Source organism: Parambassis ranga, chromosome 3, assembly GCF_900634625.1.
Source record: "Parambassis ranga chromosome 3, fParRan2.1, whole genome shotgun sequence".
Lineage (NCBI taxonomy): Eukaryota > Metazoa > Chordata > Actinopteri > Ambassidae > Parambassis > Parambassis ranga.
Window position 1 is genome coordinate 23795987 of NC_041024.1, and position 20260 is coordinate 23816246.

Below are 20260 nucleotides of genomic sequence, written 5' to 3' on the forward strand. Positions count from 1 at the left end.
TCAGACTGACCTTTGACCACCGAATCTCAGTCTTTCTAAAGTTCAAGTAAGATTTAGTGCCAAATTTGAAGAAATTCCCTCCAGGCGTTCATGACATATCATGTTCACAAATACAGGCTGAGAGGTCACAGTGACCTTTGACCAATGAAATTTAATAAGTTCATCCTGTAGTCCGAGTGCATGTTTGATCTGAAGCAATTCCTTCAGGATGTCACTTCCGTCATTGCTTCTGATAGAAAACACTTCACATCACTGTACTGTTTGAACAACTAGATCTTCCATAAGTAGATCTGCTGGTCAACAATTACCCCCGGCATTGTCATACTCGTAACACACGGATCACTGCGGTGGGAGGCAAAGTGAAACATGGTGACCATAAAAACCCAAACGGCCTTCACTTAGTGCTCCCTGCATCACCCTCCTTCATCGCTACACCCATTCTTTTTTTTTTTTTACATTTTTTATTATTTTATTATTTTTTTGGTACTATGAATAAATTTAGTCTGTCCCAGACATGAAAATGTCAAATACCTAAAATACACCTAGGCTAAATAGCATATTAATTTTTAATGCCTGCTCATCCTATGCTGCTATTCTCATATCAGGCCTGTCTGCCAACAGCTGTTGCTGGCTCTGTAGCTGGGAATTTATCATCCATCTAGCTAAAGGAGGGGAGGGGGGGGGTGAATAAAAAAAGAGATGGGAGACATTGTTCAAGAGACAAGGGAAAGGGGAGGGACAGGTCTTGTGTTTTCATGGATCCCTACCTTGCATTTATATCACCCACACCTCGCAACTTTCTTACTTTGATATACGAGTTGGATTCAATTACACTAATGCCAAACATAAATTGTTCAAGATTCGGTCCTTTTTTTTTCCCTCCCCACCCGTCGCAGTGTGTGTTATAGTGCAAGCCTTCTCATACATAAAAGAGAAATAAGGAGCAGAGTGGTGACATTGACGCTGGAGGTAGTGACATTGGGGAAAGCGGCAGAGGGAGACGAGATACGCTGAAGCAATGTGCCAGTGTGGGTGTTGAATGCCACCCATGTGCGTTTTTAGGTGGCATGTGGTGGATGATTATCATAGATTATCACAATCCAGATTGTTACAAGTTCTGTCTGCGCACATAGCAGCAGTGTACTGTAGCCGTGTGACTGTCTGTGTGTGTGTGTGTGTGTGTTTTGGTTTAAGACAGAGTGCCTTTGGGGATAAGACTAAATGGTGAGTGAACGACGAACAGTTGGAATGTGTGAGTGTATGTGTGCATTTGTGTGTATATGCGTCTTGTTCTTTTATCCTTACAGTGCGGGGAGCAAATATTTTACAGGCTTCGGAGTCGGGAGGAAGCAAAAAAAATGTGGAAAATGTGCAAGTTAAGGCTGCAGGTTGAGGAAGAAACTACTTACCTTAATACACCAACTGCATACTGGTCCACAACCTTAGGATCAAGAGGCCTCTCACTGTCACTCCTCACTGACTACTGCTTACTGGAATGGCCACCTGGGGGTAAGATTAGAAGAGGAGGCGATAATGAAATATAGACCTGAGAGGTGAGGAGGAAAATGGACAAGGGATGCAGCAAAGAAAAAGAGAAGACGAAGAAGAAGAAAGAAGACGAAGAAGAAGACAGTGATGGGTGGAAAGGAAGACGAGCATGAGGTGGCAGGAAGGGGTGGGGTGGGGTGGGGTGGGGGGGTCGATGTCAAGATGGAAATCTAACAAATTCAGTAAGCGCTTGCTTCAGAGGTCAAGGGAACGCAGCTGAAAAAGGTTAAAGATGAAATCAAAGCCGGGGCGCTGCGGTGCCCGGAGGCACAGCTGAAAATCTATCCCTCCAAGGCAAGGCCACCACTGACGCGAGGCAGACAAGAAGCTAAATACTGCACGCCACTCTGGGATCTTTCATTTTCAACCGATCAATAAGGGCTTATATTTATCAGGGCCTCCAACCAGCTGCCACGTCTGACAACCTCCACTTCATTTTTGCACTCCTCCTCTGTTCTTTTTTATTTTCTCCAGCTCCTCCTCTTCTCTTCCTCCTCCTCCTCCTCCTCCTCCTCCTCACACGCTAAATTGAGACCCATCGACCATGAAAAGGGGCAGAGACCCTGGATTGCCATTAACCCCCCTTGTGTCACTAGACTAGTCTAACACACACACACACAAAATGCCCTGGAGATACAATTTTGTTAAAGGTCTGCCTCCCCCATCTTTGAAGAAACATGCCTTATCATTATGGCCTTGGCAGAGACACCAGCACCAGTGTCTTTTGTTCCTCAAGCTGCCCATGCCACCCAAACACATACACAAAAACACATACACACACACACTACCCTGGCACAACCTGATTTCACTTTTCACCATTTTCTACATCTGTTTTTCTTTTTCCCCAAATTTATTCAAATAAGAAAAATGTCAAAGCCCAAATTACTGCTATAAATCTGAGGAGCATTATGAGAAGCAGAAGATTGGGTTTAGGGGTCGGAGTTAAAATAACTGGCTGTCTAATCATCTGCACAACAATATTTGCTGTGAGGCATTCTAAATAGATTATCGCTAGTCCATCTGTGTCATCATTGATTTATAAGGCATTAAGCTGCTTGGGGAAGAGATAGGGCCTCGCCTTCTCTGCTGTTAAAGGGGCTTCTTGTCGAAATCAGGGGCATGGCAATGGAACAACTGTGGCATTCGTCTAACCTCCCCTTTAATCGTTAGGCGAGAGGAAGTGAAAATAGGACGGGCGTATCTGTGTTTTTTTCAAAAAGGGAAGTATGAATCCAAATTTTCAGCATCTCTTTTTGTTTGGCGATACAAAGAGACTGGGAGGAGGGGAGAGGAAGTACAGGAGGAAAAAAAAGAAGAGAGAAACAAATAGCACACGCAAACACACATGCACATACACACATGCAGAAAAAAAAAAAAAAAAAACAAGGGACATCATTAACATATGAATGCTATATGCAAATGGTAGGGAGAGAGCAGATGTTGTTGCATTTAATTGACCTATATGTGAATTGCATCCAAACCTTTCAGTGTGTTTTCTGGGCCCACTGAGTACAGTTTTGACTGGCTTTCTAGTACCACTCAACACATGAGCAGGGAGCACAGCGATTTTATCAGTGTTTAAACATAAAGTGGAAGGTGACTAAACATAGAATACAGTGGAGGAGAAAATAGGGGAAAAATGTGAAACTCACTGTTTGTCTGGTTCTTTTTCTGCATTTTTTTACTAACAGGTGGTGGTGTAAAGTAACATTTATACAAGTGACAGCTGAATGTTTGTATTTCATTATTAGTATCATATTTCTAGATTTTTCTTTCCAGTGTTATCCTTTGCAGATAAAACTGAGTTGTTTATCTTTCTTTCTTTTCTTTTGTTATATTTGAATTCTGGATTATATCTCAAAATACTAGGGAATAAGTCAGAATTCGGAGATTATGTCTATGAAATTCCCCTCAGATGTCTGTTCTCTGAAACACTGTACTCACTGTACTCTGAATTCTGATTAAAATCCAGTATTCTGAGATTAGTCATCCTTCCGTTTCAGATTATCAGATTATTTTTGAGAGATCCCTCATAAAACCTCTGATTTTATCAATTTTTTCTTTGAGTTTTACAAACAAATTTTTGTGGCAGAACACTTGGTTTTCAATAGATTCAAAGATTAAAGTCAAAATTCGGAGGCTAAAAAGTCAGAAATCTGAAGAATCTGATGAGTAAATCCTAAATCTAATCCAGCAGTCACAGATACATTTCCTTGTCGTTTTTATGTCAAACTCCTTCTTTCCTATCTGCTGTTGACATAAACATATATTTTAGGATACTTTATTGGCTTTCAAAGATCTGTCCGGAGATGTTTTATACATTAAAACATAAAAAAGTGCAGATGCACCGACTTGGTCTTCTGCATCATGTCCAGCACACATACAATTTATTAACTGTGAATCTCTTGTGCATGGGTATGCGATCTGAATCTCACACAGGAAGAGGCAGACTTAGCCAATAGTAATAAAACATACAGAATGCAAATACAGTGACTAATTAGTGCTATGATTTCAAGCCATGTTTGAGGATTGTACATCTCTGACTTCCACTGTACAGACAGACAATAATTTCTGTCCACACCACACAACTTGCAGGTAGAGATGGACCAGCACAGACAGACTGAGGGAGGAAAAGTCACGCATTGTACACGGTAATGTTTGCATGGGTGAGCCATGAAAAACACAGATGCTATTTTCATCTGGGCCTCTGCCTTTCTTTTTATTTTTTTGTCTTCCCCCCCTTCTGTCTCTCTTTTATTCTCTCTTGCACCCCACTATCACTCCCCCCTCAACACCCATTCCCATACACACACACACAAATTCTTAGGAATGTCATTAAATTGTACTAAAAAGCCTTTTGTCCAGGGGGCAAGGACCACCCGATATATGATAATACATTAAGGCCCCAGTGTAGCAGCCACTGAGCTGAGACCATCTTAAGAACATGCATAGTGTGTGTGTGTGTGTGTGTGTGCATGACATGCTAAAGAAATGGATGCCAATGTGTAGAGAGAGAGAGAGAGAAAAGAGACAGAGAAGGGAGGATGAGGCAAGTTGGCATAGAGTAATAGAACGAGTGAGATATAGAGAAAGAGAGGGGAAGGGAGGGAGAGGGAGAGAGCGAGGTGGTGTGGCTGCCTGCCTGCGCATGTGGCTCTCTAACAACTGTGACACATACTAATAGAAACATACCTAATAAATTACAAGCTTTCAGGGTCTGGCAAGCTGACATTTTCTCTGTACGCGGGACAATTTCATATCTGCGGCGCAAAGTCAAGGGGCTGCTGGACCAAATTGCATCACACGGAGATGCCAGAGGATTAGCATAAAAATTAACACTTAAATTTCAGCTTATTGTCAACCCCACTCCTGCACCGGCTGCCTCACAACAATCAATTCCTCTTAGAAATCTGATTAGATTCCATGACGCTTATTATCCTAGTCAGGTCTGTCTGCCCCCTTCACTACCACCACCACCATATATACACACCCACACACACACACACACACACTAGTGGCATAGCAAAAACACTGGCCAAGACCATTTGTTTAAATGGAATTAATTGGAAAATAAATCTAAAGGTGTGGCATTTCTTTTGACAGCTGATGTTTCATTGTGCGTCTGTGTTCATTCTCACACTCTAGGTGACGCAATAACTGAAAATATGAGCGCTTATTGTCGACAATTTGTATTTAGATTTCAATCTTATTTATTTATCATCAAATCCACCCACCCTCCCCCATTCAAAAATCAACTTGGGGCCCCTCACGTTTTTTTTTTCGTTTTTTTTTAATGTTTACAACACAAAATCGAGCTCCCATGAGGCTGTCGCAATGAAATATTTGTCAATATCCCTTTTCTGTGGAAGCACATTGCACAAGTATGTACTAAAAGCACAGTGCGCATTGGGTGGTTTTGGTAAGACTCTTGATTGTTTAGACAAATGGCATTTCATCGCATCCAGATGTCTTTAAGCTGTGCTCAACCGCCATCGTTGCTTTCCAAGGCGCAGGCTGAATGTATACAAACATCTCCTCATAACTGCATTCCTCATCTGGGCCTGCAAGCGTCATGGCCATCGTCACTGAACTTGGATGACGGCCAGGAGAGTTTTTTTTAGACTTTTCAGGACATGGTCACTCATCCTGATCTACTAGATTTTAGAGGATTTTTTTCCTTTTTTTGAACTACTGCAGAGGAGTGAGGTACACCCTGGCCGGGAGAAGCATTATAACATAACACTGGTACAAAGGGTCCTGAATAAAGACGCCCACGGGGTTGAGAGAAGGAGAGAAGAGTGAGGGAGAAGGAACAAATCGTCTGATGTTCTAAGTGGATAACAACAGCTCCTGCTATGCAGCAGCAGAGGCGCAGAATAATTTAAACCAGCTACCCGGCCCCTCCTTCCCCTCCCTCATCTCCTGGCCACCACTCTATTCTTATGTTAACACGGCTAAAGCGAAGAGGGCCACCCAGCAGCACGGAGCAGAAACTTAAGTCCACACTTCAGGAAAAATAATCCATCTCTCTGCCTCCTCTCTTTTCAATGTAACTTTACTCACTTACACACACACACACATGCAGACGTACTGCTTGGTAAGGGAAAGGCTGAAACAGATACAGGGGTGAGAGCGCACCAGTACATTTACTGTGCCTTTAAAGCATATTACTTTTCAGACAAGAGTTTGAAGAATAATAAACCTGGTGCTTAACGGGGCTATTTTCCCTTTCAGTTAATGCCATGCAGTGGCAAGGCGGGGGCGAGAAGAATTCATAAGTCTTTAAATGCAGAATAAACACTGCTTTCTTTGTTGATTGTAGAGCTCTGTTGTGTTTTTTGCAGCTCTTGCCCCCATTCCTCCCTCTCTCTCGCACTCTCTCACTCTTCTGTCTTTCTTACTCCAACCAGAGGAGCTGCTGTTGTGTTTGGTCTCCAAACAGCACATCTGAGGTACACACCTCGCTGATATTTTATAGGTTCAAATCCCCAAGAATGAGAGAGAGAGTCATATTTTATGCTGGCGGTTTATTTTAACGGGGGCTTGTAATTAACGCAGCATGTCCTCTATCTCCCAGCCATCTATGCCAAGGCCTTTATTTAAACAACTTTATTGTAAAATGTTTGCGTTCTCAGCATTCGGCCGGGGCCCACACACAGAATATTATTTCATACTTCAAGGAGAGGGTAGGGGCGTGTGGAGGGGTGGGTGGTGTTGGAAGAGTTTACGCTTTGAGCAGTTATTGTTTTTGATTACAGCAAGACTCGAGCCCAGTAACACACACACTCACATACACTCACTCACACTGAAGATGTGAGAGTCTGAAGGAGAAACCTGTTTACAGAAGGGGTGTGTGAACCTGAAGCCTTTTCCTGGGACCAAATGTACAATCTCAGCGTGATTTATGGGAGTAAGATCACACTATTTATGTCCAAATGAGAGCACTTGTTTAATGCCACTGCTTGGGGGCTTCTTTTTTGGAGTGTGTGTTTGTGTTCTTGCAGGGTTTAATGGAATTTGATGGAGAGATTGAGTGTTTACATTTTATGAAAATGACCCTGAGTTAACACGGCACTACACAGGCATTTCTTTCAAGGCTATCGCTGCTACTTAGAAGATCGAATGTGCGAGATATGAGCATCATATTGAGCCCTCTGATGATAGTCTACAACATTTCCTTATATAGAAATCAGCTGATGTGGTCATACGGCGTTAGTTTACACATATGTTTGCACTTCTGATTTGACTGCAGCTCAAAGTTGGACATGGTACGGAGGACTAGTGGTAGTGCTTATCTTCTCCTCCTTGTGAGGTCCTTATTTAAATCCACATTCTGGATGCACAGTTTGCAACCTGTGTGACGACACACATCACATACAAAACAGTCCGTGTCACTGCTAAAATATTCCTGATTCAGTTCTTTGACCTTCATGAAACACTCACAGCAGATATTCTATTCTTATCATCTAATAATAGAGCATCCATGCTTATAATACAATATCTTACAGTGCCTTACAGTGCCGGTGCCTGCTGTCCAGCAGATCGGATGGATCACAGATTGCCTTGGGGATGCTAAGTTTAGTGTATTCTGCTTTTAGAACACACACAAGGAAGAGATTGACAGGAAAAACCTGCGAGACAGAGGGGGGGGGGGATGACTCATGGCAAAGGTTGTGAGCAAGTATAGCTACGCAGCACGCTGAGCCACAAAGATGCTGCAACATACAAGAATCAATGAGTTAGGTTAGAAGGATTAATTACGCCTCATCGGACTTACAAACATCAGTGCAACACAGGAAAGAGATGTTATATAACAGCGGTATGCGTCATGTTTCTCCTTTAATAGAAATATTAAAGGAGAAATATTTAGTATAAAGGATCAATGACCTTTTTCACCATTACTTTTTCACATACTAAGAGCAGAGCAACCACACACCACGACAGCAGAAAAGCTGCAGTGTATTAAACGCTCTGCGATAGCGTCATGATGAGAAGCACATATGAAAAAACATTCTTATCCTCCCTGAAGATTCAAGTGAGAAAGAATGAATCTGCAAAAGCATTTTTCTTCTGAAAGGAACCCAAGATGACATTTACAATGCCCACTGCCTGTGCTCCTGCATCAGGCTGTTTATTTGTTGTGAGTGTAGTTAGTGTTACTTTTACTGACTTTTAGATTCTGAATCAGAGCAGGTGCATTTTGGGTAAACTGCAGCAAGAGTGCAAAAATACTATTATTTATAAGGGATAAGGGTCTTATATATCTGATGAATAATAGTAAAGATTTATTACATTGAAAGTTATTTTTGCCTGTCACCTAACCAACAATAAAAATACAGGCTGTTTCATGCAGACACACTATTATGTCCATAGCCTACAAGTAAAGATGGGCAAATGTTGCATGACGTCACCCATAAATTAGCAAAAAGCAGCTTTACAGCTGCCGCCATTTTGGCAGCACCTGAGTTCACGTAACTCACTGTAAATCCACTGGAATAGAACGCTGTAAAACCTGCAAATGTGTTAGCATTTATACACTATCCTACAGTCTAACGGCCACCTATCTTAAATAAGGTGGTTTCTAGCAATATGGAGCAACACATTCATTCACAGCATGCTTCAAAAGTCATAAAAGCAGTGTTCATTTGCAAAGGTTGTCATAAAGGTTTGTTCTTATTATCTGCGGTAATACTAGAGCTAATAGAAAACTCTTATTGGGCATTTGTTGAAGGAACCCATGAGATGCTAACTTCCACTTATGAAAACATAATGCAGTCTATAGGAGTGGAGCATGTATGGAAGTTGTGGCATTTTTCCTGCCAACATTTAACATGGAAGTCTATGGGGGACAGACTGGCTCAAGTGGCCACTTTAATTTCTTGTTTGAGTCGTTGAATATGAACAAACAAAGCAATCTATTATCCAAGGTGTAAAGTGTTATTTGTAGTTGACTGGGCTATGGCAAACCTCCACTGCCTGCTAAAAGGGGATAACTCTGTACTGACTGTAAATGTCAGGGCAGACTGAAGGTGCACCAATCCTCCCTTGAACAGACTGTGTTCTTTCCTATCCTTTACTTCCTCTATCCACTCCATTCAAGCACTTCCACTGTCTCCTGCTCCCCTCCCCCCATAAGGAGATGAGAGGCTAGATGGGGATAAAGTGAGGGATAGACACTTCTTTAGCCAGGCGGAGGCCAAACAGATCGAAGACGACGAGCACCTGGCTGCCGGGTAAGCCATGAGCAAAGAACGTCTGTCCTCTCTCTCCCTCTCTCTCTCTCTGTTCATCCTTCCTTTTCTTTTACGTGCACAGCTTCTTTTTTATTTGCTTTGGATCAGGTGTTAGGTTTTCTTTACTGTCAGGGATAAAAACAGCCAGTATTGGACAAACGCTCACACAAATCCAGATATTTTCTAACAACGTGGAAAGACAAACAAAGCAAAAAAAAAGCAACAAAAAAAAGTCAAATTACTGTGCTGCAAGAAAACCAGCCTGTGTTTAAAGTCGAACTGTTTAAAGGCATAGCTTACACACCCCACACATACTTACACACCAGTACATTCCCAAGTGCTCTCCAGGCCAACAAGCAGGGATAGTGGCCATTCACCAGAGCTCTATCGATCGTACCTGGATCCGCCAAACTCTCTACTGTGTCATTCAAACCTTTTCAATTTTTAATCACCAGCTCCAACATCAGAACAAGTCCCTGTACTGTCAACCACACACATATGCCACAAACACACACAAAAAAGTGCACACTCTCGCCACCCACAGTACTTCAAACACTCTTATCCCTCTATCCCTGCACACACAAACACGCACACACACACACACACCTCCTCCATCACAGACAGAAGATACCACTGCAACAATTCAAAACCAGAGGATTGTTCTTTCAATGCCAGCTGACAATAATGTGTGTGTGTGTGACTGTGGGAGAGAGGCATATAAAACCATGTGTTATCACCTGGCCCCTCATCTTGTGCCCAGACTGTAGCCAGTTTTGACCTTGGGTGCCGCCATATTCATTACATCATTAAGTTACCTCTTCATTAACTTTTCATTGTTTATGGAGGAGACATTGAAAAGGAGAATAGATGTGGGGGGGTGGGGGTTGTTGGAATAGAAAAAAAAGCCTTATCCACGACTGGGCATCTGCACCCTGTTCTGCCTGCCTGATCCCTGGTCCCACCCCTGTGGTGTAACAGGGAGATTCAATGAGACGTTTCATAGACGTGTGCTTGATCGTCTTTTGACATTTGTCCCATATACCATATCCACTACGGGGCGTTCGGGATCATCTATCCACGATCTGATTGTTAACATATTTGTGAGAGCTGCCCTTGTAGCCACCAGGCGCTGTTGTGCTTCCACACCACTCTAGCTTTCTGTCATTAGCGATGCATCGCCCCGACAGCAGACACAGATTGTGTTTAAAAAAAAAAAAAAAAAAGTCCATGCCAGCCATCATCTACCATTGCAGGCCAATTATAAATGGCAACTCAGTATACAGCGTTGCTCACTCATTCTGTACCCCCCCACCCCACACAAGCCACCACCCTTTCCTCGCACTCACTCATTTTAGCAGTGGTGTCTGGCCAGACTCCACTGCTTCTCTTGAATAACAGGGGTAGATGTCCCCTTGTGTTACAAGCTGCTGAGCGCTTGTTAGTTCACACTTTTTCCACAGAGAGAGCTCAGAGGGGGAGAACGAGTGACAGACACGGACGCATTTTCACCTTTAGTATTGTATGTATTTTTAATTTTGGAACTAGCTGAGGTCAAACCATGAGGTGATATTAAAATTTTTGATCCAAATACCAATTAACGAACCCATAATTCATTAAGGGAAATTAATCAGTTGAGAAAAAAATGAGGGAGGAGGAAGAGAAAAAAAAATTCTCTTGAGACACGTTAATATAACTTAAAGCACACCGAGTTGTGCGGGGATGGTTTCCTGGGCTAGCTTTCTCTGTGTCTCCTTTTTACTCTCAGAGGAGATTAATAAAGGATTAATGTTGTGTTTTACTTGCTCTCCCCATGCCTGCGTGCCCACGCTCAGAACCCAAGTTAGGTTAATTGGTGACTCGCCAGGTGTGAATGTGGGTTGTCTGTCTGGTGTGAGCCAAACATACACTATGTGACCAAAAGTAAATGGACATCATGTGCAACTTTAGCATACTGCTGGTCTGTTTTTATTTCTATAATCGTATTGTTGCAGTTTACAGGATCTGCAACTGATCATTTGCTTGTAATATTGATTGATTATCAACAATTAGTCAATAAATGCTGACATTTAATGGACAAACTAGTGGAAAATGTCCTGAAAATGTGCCTGTTCACAGACAAACAGTTCTGTTCTTTGACTAACTGCTTCAATGTGGCACAACAAAACTCAGAGAAATGATCTTCTCAGTTCAGTGAGGAAGAATTTGCCTGTTCTGACCTCATCAGCCTTCATCACAGTGGGTGTCCACATACTTTTGTCCATATAGTGTAGTGACTTCCCCAGATTATTAGCAGATTATTAGTGTCCCTCTCAAATGAAACTGATTTTATTCTGAATATCCTCCTTCAACATTCATACATTCATACTTGTTGATAAATAGGTTATCATAATGTTAGTAATAATAGTAAAAAAGCTGAAATAAATACCTGAAAGGGTAAGACACTTGTTCGGCATTATCCACCGTGTTTTAAGCCCCTGCCTATGAGAAAATGGTTGATTACAACAGTACATGAATGCATACCACACACATGCACAGTTGATGTTATCTTGCAGGTCTTGTTTTCCAGCAAGCTGCACTGCTGAAACAAAGTGTGCAAGTACACTAGGCCACTTGCATTTTAGTCTGGTTTATTGTGGCAGCAAATGAGATGTGGAATAACTGGCAACCACAACTGAAAGGCAAAATCAGCAAAAAAAAAAAAAAAAAGTTCCTCAGTTCACTCTCTTAATTTTCCCCATCCTCTTTACTTTTACAAGGACTTAGCTAAATGCAAAGGCTAGTCACACCAGAAAATATTGCCTTTAATGCAACGACAAATAAATCTGTGACAGTATTTTTGAACCTCACCACCTCCAGTCTCCCAGCGGCACAGCGGAGGGAGGCAGAGCATCATAGAGAATGTACCGGTTGTGAGATGAGATGGATTTTTGTCTGTTTGACAGGTAACATCCAACCTGTTTTCTTCTCTGTCTCACAGACAGTTGTGTCTGCCTCAAAGCATTACTGTCAAGCAGATCTATGATTAACTTCCCTTCACTATGTAGCCTTATGGCTGTGACTGCTGCTATTCAACACTTGGAGGAAGCCCATTAATAAAAGTGTTTGAGTTAGAGGCACAAATGTAGTTTAGGAGACATTTTTGTTATTGTTTAAAGAGAGCAGGTTAGGGTTTGCCACATTTCAAGCATTGAACTGCATGTGACGGTGAAAATTCTAACACCTAATCACAGCGGTAACTGACTGTATTCTGTCCAAGTGGAAACTTCATGAGAAATGCCAAAAACTGCAGTTTATTGAGTGTCCACTTGAAGCTGTCCCCAAAAATGAGTCACTTCATATAAACCTCTCTATAAATAAAATTTTGTTTTATTATTCTGTCAAATAATAATCATTATTAATTATTTAAAATACAATTATTTATTTTATTAAAAATGTACTATCATTTTATTTCATGGGCATGACTGCTTTGAGTGACAGGCTGGTTAGATTGCTTCCTGCTTCCATAACTGCACTCTCACTTCAGCTTCACTTGTGCTCCCTCTCTTTGTCTGAGTTCAGGTAGACTATGATGCTACCAATATGCCTACAGTTGGAGCCTACCGCAAGGAAATCTAAGGTTGGCATCATTATTTCTTACAGTCTATGCATAAACCTACAGATGACACTGTCTATTTTCAGTGAGGGAAAAGAAGCATCATCGTCAGTTTCAGAGGTGATGTTCTTTCTAACTTTTTTTAAAACCAATATTTTGTGTTATCTTACCTAAAATCGTACCTAAGTTTGATCTGGGGAATAAAGACCATGTGTTTCTGACACCCTGAAAATATTTGCAACATCCATGTGAAGTTTTCTGTATATCCTACTGTGGTTTTGTAGTTCAGCATGACGCACAGCACAACACTAACCGACTCCAAGTGATTAAACTGAACTTTATGTTATGTGTAAGCAGCATTCAAAACATTTCAAAACAAATGCAGCCAGTTGTTACGACTGGAAATATGAGTTGTGTATAAAATAGAGAGGTGACGACTTGGATCAATAGCCCTGGTGCTAATGCTGTGTACAGTGTGTCGTCATTAGACCACACACAGACCTCGCATGTACCCGCAGCAATCAGAGTGCAGCCTTTGCTATCTGACAGAGAGCACCGCTAGGGAAATGAGGCACCGTGCGCATACGAGTGTGTGTGCGGCGCACATGTGTGTGTGTGTGTGTGTGTGTGAGCGGGGAGAAAGACCTCAGAGCCCTAGGGATAGTGTGTCACATAAGCTCCATCACAAGGCTGCTTTATTGAGCCTGGCATGGGTCAGACCCCTACTGTCATCTTCAAATATGCCTGCCACCTGCTCACACACACAGTGACACACACACACGGCGGTGCTCACACATCCATATCTGTACGCCATACACTGACACACTCATGCATACACAAACCAGCACACATGGCTTGAAAAGAATTCATCTGTTGTTTTCTGGTAATTGCAACAAAAACACCAAATCTGGACGTGTCACGTTCATTTCCCAAGACCCCAGAGTGGAGGGCTAATTTCAAACAGTCTCCCCCTCTCTCTCACTCTACAGACTTCTGTCCTTTCCCCCCCCTTTCTTTTTTTTCATCTTCTCATTTCAGAGGGGGAGAAGAAAAAAAAAAAGGCCAGCTTGCTTTTATACACACCGGCCAGTTACGCAGACGATTATTTGCTTAAGAGAGTCAAAACTGAGTGAAATCCTTTATTTGCCTACCGGAGAGCACTCATACCACTCTGCTTTCAGATTCCACATGTCTAAGATATATATGCCCGAGCCGTTCTGCCAGGGACTCTGCCGCCACCGATAATATAAATTAGCAAAGCAATAAGATTTGCAACGCCGCCGCAATCACTCCTGAATGCATAAGCAAATCAGCAGCTTTCTATCCTCTTTACCAACTAATAACAGTTCTTTTTTTGTCCCTAAACAATTTCAATACAGCGTTGTGTAAATGCACTTGCTACACCCATACAACTGGCACACTGCAAACTCTTCACTGCCACAAAAAAATACAAAAAAAATGAGCCCACGTGCACAAAAAGTGAGAGCGTGTACGTGAGCATCCAGTACGGACATGCTTGTTTTCCTCACGAGCAGTGTACGAATGTGTGCAAGCGCCTGTTTTATATGACTGTGTGTGTGTGTGTGTTCCCTGATGGAGATAAGTCTGAGTGGTTAGGAGGGAACAGATGTCAGCTGGTGTCGGCTGCCAGGAAGATTGAACAAAGCCAATCACGTTGCCTTCCTGTCCAAAACGCATGGCAGAGGGAGACCTGCATCTAACAACAATTTGTGGCATTAACTCTGAGTATGCCACCCTGCCTGCAACTCTAATCTCTCACTCACACACACACACTCATCGATATATATACACACACACACACATATACACAGCACCATCTTCCTGTTTCGAATAAATATGGTAAACAACTGGTGGAGATATAAAAGATTGCAGGGGGAACTAACAAAATGGCGTCTGTAATATGATCTGCCCTTGTTGCTACAGTAGCTTAATCATTCATGAGCCTGTACAGTGGGATGACTGGCAGGCAGTGCTAAATCTCTACCTATTCTTCATTAAATCAGATGCAGAGTGTGTTGTTCTTTTTTATGCTGCAGCTGTATAAGCTATTCAAAATAAGCATTTTAATCTTCACTGCTTCAAATAACTAATGTTCCCTCTCCTTCCTCTGCCTTTAGTTTCTTCTTCAAATCGCTCGCCATTCGTTCTTTCTCCGTCGAACACAATCATATTAGCGCTAAGTTCTTTCATGCACTGGGATAAAAGTGTAAAAGCTAATCTGGGCTAGAAACACAGAGATCCTAATTCTTTTTGGAAGAGGAGAGTGAGTCATGCAGAAAAGCGTATTTACCGTGTATCATAAACAATAGGGAGTATAAGTGACGGAGACGTACCCACACATGCACGCATATAGAAACACTGTAAATAAAGACATATGTCCACCACCGTTTAGCTCATAATGGGAGTCCTTTTCCCTCAGCCACAGCTTAATCTCAATGCTTCTGCAGTTATAATTGTCCCACACACACACACACACACACACATAAACCTGTGAGGCTTAAGGGCCGGGCTGATACAGGTGGTCCGATGGGCAGAGGGATAAATGGAAAGATGAAATGAGATTTTGGGTCCAAAAACCAAATGATCCAACTCTAAATGCATCTGATTCTGTCCAGACTTCATCCAAAACTAGAAGAATAAACTGAAAAGTAGAAAACAGAGAAGAATCCAAATGCCTGTGTGTGTGTGTGTGTGTGCGGTAGTCACCATGGTGTCTTAGCCTTGACTGACAGATCCTTAGAGATTGTCTGTTACAAATCTGTTGACCTTTGACCTCCCTACAGACTGGTAAAAACCACTCTCCATTTCCCTTAAGACTTTAACAGCCTGCCCAAGTTCTGTGTGTGTGTGTGTGTGTGTGCGTGCATTGCCTATGACTTGTATGTGTCAGCGTGTATGTGTGTGTGTGTGCGGTGTAACCCTGAGGTTAAAGAGCAATCTGCAGCCAATTAAGCGCTTCACTAGGAGGGCCCTGCTTCCATGAATGAGAGGAATGCTCTAAGAGCTTAAGAGAGAGGGACTTGACTGAGTGCTTTGAATGCAGTGTGTGTGTGTGTGTGTGGTAGCTGTGTGTCAGGGCTGCAACATTTACAGTGCAGGTTTGTATGCTGGTAACAATTAAGTGTCAGGGAGCTAATGTGAGGGTTTAAAAGTTCACCACATACAGAAGACTGGTTTGAACGGGGTTAAATGCTTTTAAAAACACAACTGTTGGACTGAAATTGTACAGACTAAGACATTTAAAGAAGCCCAAAACTCTGACAACAGGTCTGGAGGGTTCAAATAAAAATAAAACTTGTAATCAGTAAGAAAAAATGACTAATGTGGAAAGAACAGGAAGTACAGAGGGGTGGTGAGAACGTGGGTCGGAGTCCATCCCACTCTCCTTCACCTACCCCCCACCTGCACCTCCTCCCAGCAGCCCCGACCATCCATCAGTGGGTGAGCGGAGAGGATCAGGGCCCAGAGTAATGAGCCGTAAGCCCCCTTACACGTGTTGATGCGCCACTAAATAAGATCCATTTACCTAGACTACGGCCGCTGCACCCCACCAATGACTGAGGAGACTGTGCCCTCACCCACCCTTCATTACTTATCATCCAAACCTATGCAGACCTGTGTGTGTGTGTGTGTGTGTGTGTGAGAGCTTACTTCCGCTCTTTAGTGTAGTTTTATCTCTCTTTGTGTGTGAAAGAATATCTATGTGTATGTGCTGTTTGTGATTTTGTGTGTGTGTGTGTGTGTGCTTGTGGGCAGGGAGGACAGCACAGTGATCCAGTTACTCAAGACAGACAGAAGCAATTGTTCTCCAGTTACAGAGTTTTCTCTGAGACTTGAGGGCATCACTGTCAAGTGTTGAGGCCATCAGGGAAGTCTCGCTTTAGACGATTACACTCGATCTGGTTTGTGTGTGTGTCTGTGTGAGTGTGTGTGATGTGGGAGGAAGACCACATTGTGACCTCCACTGATCTAACAGGCTACAGTGAGGGTTGAGTCTTGCTTTTATGGAGTTTAAATGCAGTTTTAAATATTGCAAAAGAAAAGTTTGAAACAAAAATATTTGAAATTTAACATGACAAAAAAAAATTCAACTAATTTGATAGACAAAAATAAAGGTTACAAATCCAGAAATTTTCCACACAAGGTCTGCGCCTCATGTGGAAATCAGCCTATAGTATATGGGAGGAAACAAAGCTTATACAAAGCACCCAAAAAACAAAGAAAGGGGGGAGGAGAATGGTGGGAAAATGTACAGATCACAGAAGGAGGTAGAAATAAAAAGTGAAACAAAGAGTTACAGGAAAAAAAACAGGCAGGAAAGGGGACAGATTAGTGAACAAGGCTTTAGTAGCGCTGTTGGGGTGAAAGAGAATGCCACTAATAATGAGATGTCTATTTTACCCACCAGCTCTCTGTCTCTCTCGCTGCTACGCCTGTTTTCCTCTGGCCCCCATTATCAGTGCACTTGAACCCGGGGATAACAATGAGTTCACAGAGATTGAGAAGTGCCGAGGCCTTAATTGTATGTATTTAGTCACGCAAACAGAGGCAATGGCCTGAGAACGCCTAGTTAGCCAATGACATCATTTAGCCACACAGCCACTTTAACTCAATGGGGCTGCTGTGGCATACAGCTCTCTGTCACTTTACACTAACCCGGCCGGCCTATTGCTCTGTCTGCCTTTCTTTCTCAAGTAAAATGTTCCTCTATAAAAGCTTTTCTCGCCTGTCTCCCTTTTCTGACTCTTGCTTCCACATGATCATTCTCAGTATGGCCATTCTCATCACGTTCCGCTTAATGCATTAAATTATGCACATGTAACTATTACAAAATGCCATCTAAATGTGTAACTGCATGCAAAAATCAGACTATGTGATTAAAGTCAGGGCCACTGTACAAATATTTTGAAAGTTATGATTTTTAGACTTTAGATTTTTAGAATTTTTGCGATTTTTCTGATTTTTTGTGTCAGAAACTTTAAAGTGGCCATAATAAGTCTATAAATATTTAAGCTATAATATCTCCTTGAACCTGAAGATGATATCGATATCGTACCAATAAACTAAAGTATTTATTAACTACTAGCTTCAAATATTTTTGGAGTGAAAACATGGGCTCATTTCGGGCTCATCTATTCTCATTTGCAAATGAGAATGAGTTGAAATGACCTCTTGCTCTGTGCTTCAATGTTAGTGTGTGTGTGAGAGTGTGTGTGTATTTGTTTGCATGCATACTTTTGTCAATCAATAGTGGTTGCTGGCAGTCACAAAGATGATGATGGCACCGAGATGTTAGTGTGCCTGACTTGCTCGGCACAAAGAAGAGTATGTGTGTGTGTGTTTGCGTGTGTGTGTGTGTAGAATGGAGGGGTGCTTCTCAAGCAGGGATGTCAGCACTTGAAAAATCAATCACCATCTGGGCTCATTTCATACAAAGGACAGAGGGAGGGGAGGAAAACTCACAAACACACAGACACACACACACACACAATTCTTGCATCTTTCATTTCATGCAAAGACAACAGAGGGCAAAACTGTACGGCAGCTCGGTGCCCCTCTTATCTCTTGCCTTTCTGTTTTAAGTGAACACTTAACTCCTTGCCTGGATCCTGCTGGTATAAAAGCAGGTGCAATTTTCTCCTCTGCCCCGCACCTCCGCCTGGCCATTTTCAAATCAGAGGTTGTATCGAACAGCAAGCGTACAATTGGGGAGCGAAGGGTCGAACATTGGAGGGTGTTTTCAGTGGAAAGTACTGGCCACGCTGGGGCCTATCTAAGCCATTAGGGCAGTGCTATGTGAACACACTGCATCAGGGCTGGTGCGCAAGGTCACCCAAAGCAAACAGGGATAAGAGGAAAGAAAAGCAAAGATTCATCTGCTTGAGTTAGCACCTCAGGTCAATGGGTTTACCTCCTATTCACCAACTCATTTACAGATGCTGCTCTGACTGGCTTTCAAAGCCTGTTTTCAACTTCACATTAGGCACTTTTATACGAGAAAAGTGTTTTACAAAAACAAGATTTTTTAAGTGTTCGCGCACACACACACACACACACACACACACACACACATACATACAAAAAAAGTATGTGTGTGTGTGCTTGTGCATGAATGTGACATGATTTTTTTTTTCTGCGGCGCTGCCTCCTTTCAGTTGCACAGCTGTGTGAGAAATACCAGCGGCAGAGGCTGCTGATGCAGCGAAAGCATTTAATACTTGACAAACAGTTATCTAAGCCCATGTCCAATAGCTAGACACCACTGTAATGTGACCTACATACTAAGTGAATAAGATTTTTTTTTTTTTGTATGTCGGTTGGGGCGCAGGGTGGGGGTTTAGGAGTGAAAGTGAACAGAACTCATTCAAATGTCAGTAATAAGATGGCAGAATATTCCTTTTGCCTTCCTCACTCGCACTCTTTTTCTCCTTCCAGAGTAATAGAGAAAGTACAGTATAATGTAACAGAACATATTGTGCCCTCCTAGGCATTGAAGTCTCCCTCCTTTGTTCGGGTTCTACCCTCTGGAAAGAGGACTCTTTCCCTTCTTTTTTGAAGAATTAATGAAATGGCGTGAAGAGAGGTCCCATATTTTTCTCCCCCCCCCTCCTTATATGAAGTCTAAGCATGTGTTGCAGAAAACATCACAGATTGTGGAACCTTTTAAATTATTGGCATTTATAGAAAGAATATCTGTACACTAGTAGTTTCTTAGCGCGTGGGTTCTCGTAGTTCCGATCAGAATTCAGCAATTTTGATGGCTTTGGTCCCTCAGCTTAAAAAACTGATGAATGAATGAATAAAAGCATGCACATGCACAGACAACACACACACACACACTCAAATACACAGTCAATCTGCCTGGCCATGTCAACAGAGCAGGTGTCCTTAGTAATGCACCATTGCGCACTTGGATCTCGGCATCTCAGAACAGAGGGGGGAAAGAGGGAGGAGGAAGAATCAGAGGAAGAAAATAAGGACAGTTAGAGGATTTCTGCTTGTCTTTTTAGGTGTAATGGTATCATATTTTTTTTTCTTTGTGTTGTTTGTTTATTTGTATGTTTGCTAGCTGCTAGAATTTAGGAGGATCTGTCACCAAACTAGAGGTAACCAAAGACATGTGCATCCTCCCGACTCTCAGTGAAAACTCGCCTTGAACGCATCTAATTTCTTTGCTGGAGAACGGCAGACTCCTACACTCGTTATTTTGGGTATGATCAAAAAACACTGAGATGATATCAGGAAGACAGGCCGCGAGCCCAACTGAGGAGAAACTAAGCAGAAAAAAAAGATGTACTTAGTAAAGACCATGCCTTTGCCCCCCGCTGAGTTTCAGCTACATGGTACATAAATAACCATTATGAAT

The 20260-nt window shown here is 42.3% G+C and overlaps 1 protein-coding gene across 2 annotated transcripts in view; it reads right to left on the bottom strand.

Moving 5' to 3' along the window:
• The window catches only part of znf536 (zinc finger protein 536), a 170853-nt gene that overhangs the window by 104121 nt on the left and 46472 nt on the right, over positions 1 to 20260 (bottom strand). For both annotated transcript variants that reach the window (XM_028402376.1, XM_028402375.1), the window contains exon 4: positions 1410 to 1503. The gene's annotated coding sequence lies outside the window, so the exon portion shown is untranslated. The remainder of the gene's footprint in view (positions 1 to 1409; positions 1504 to 20260) is intronic.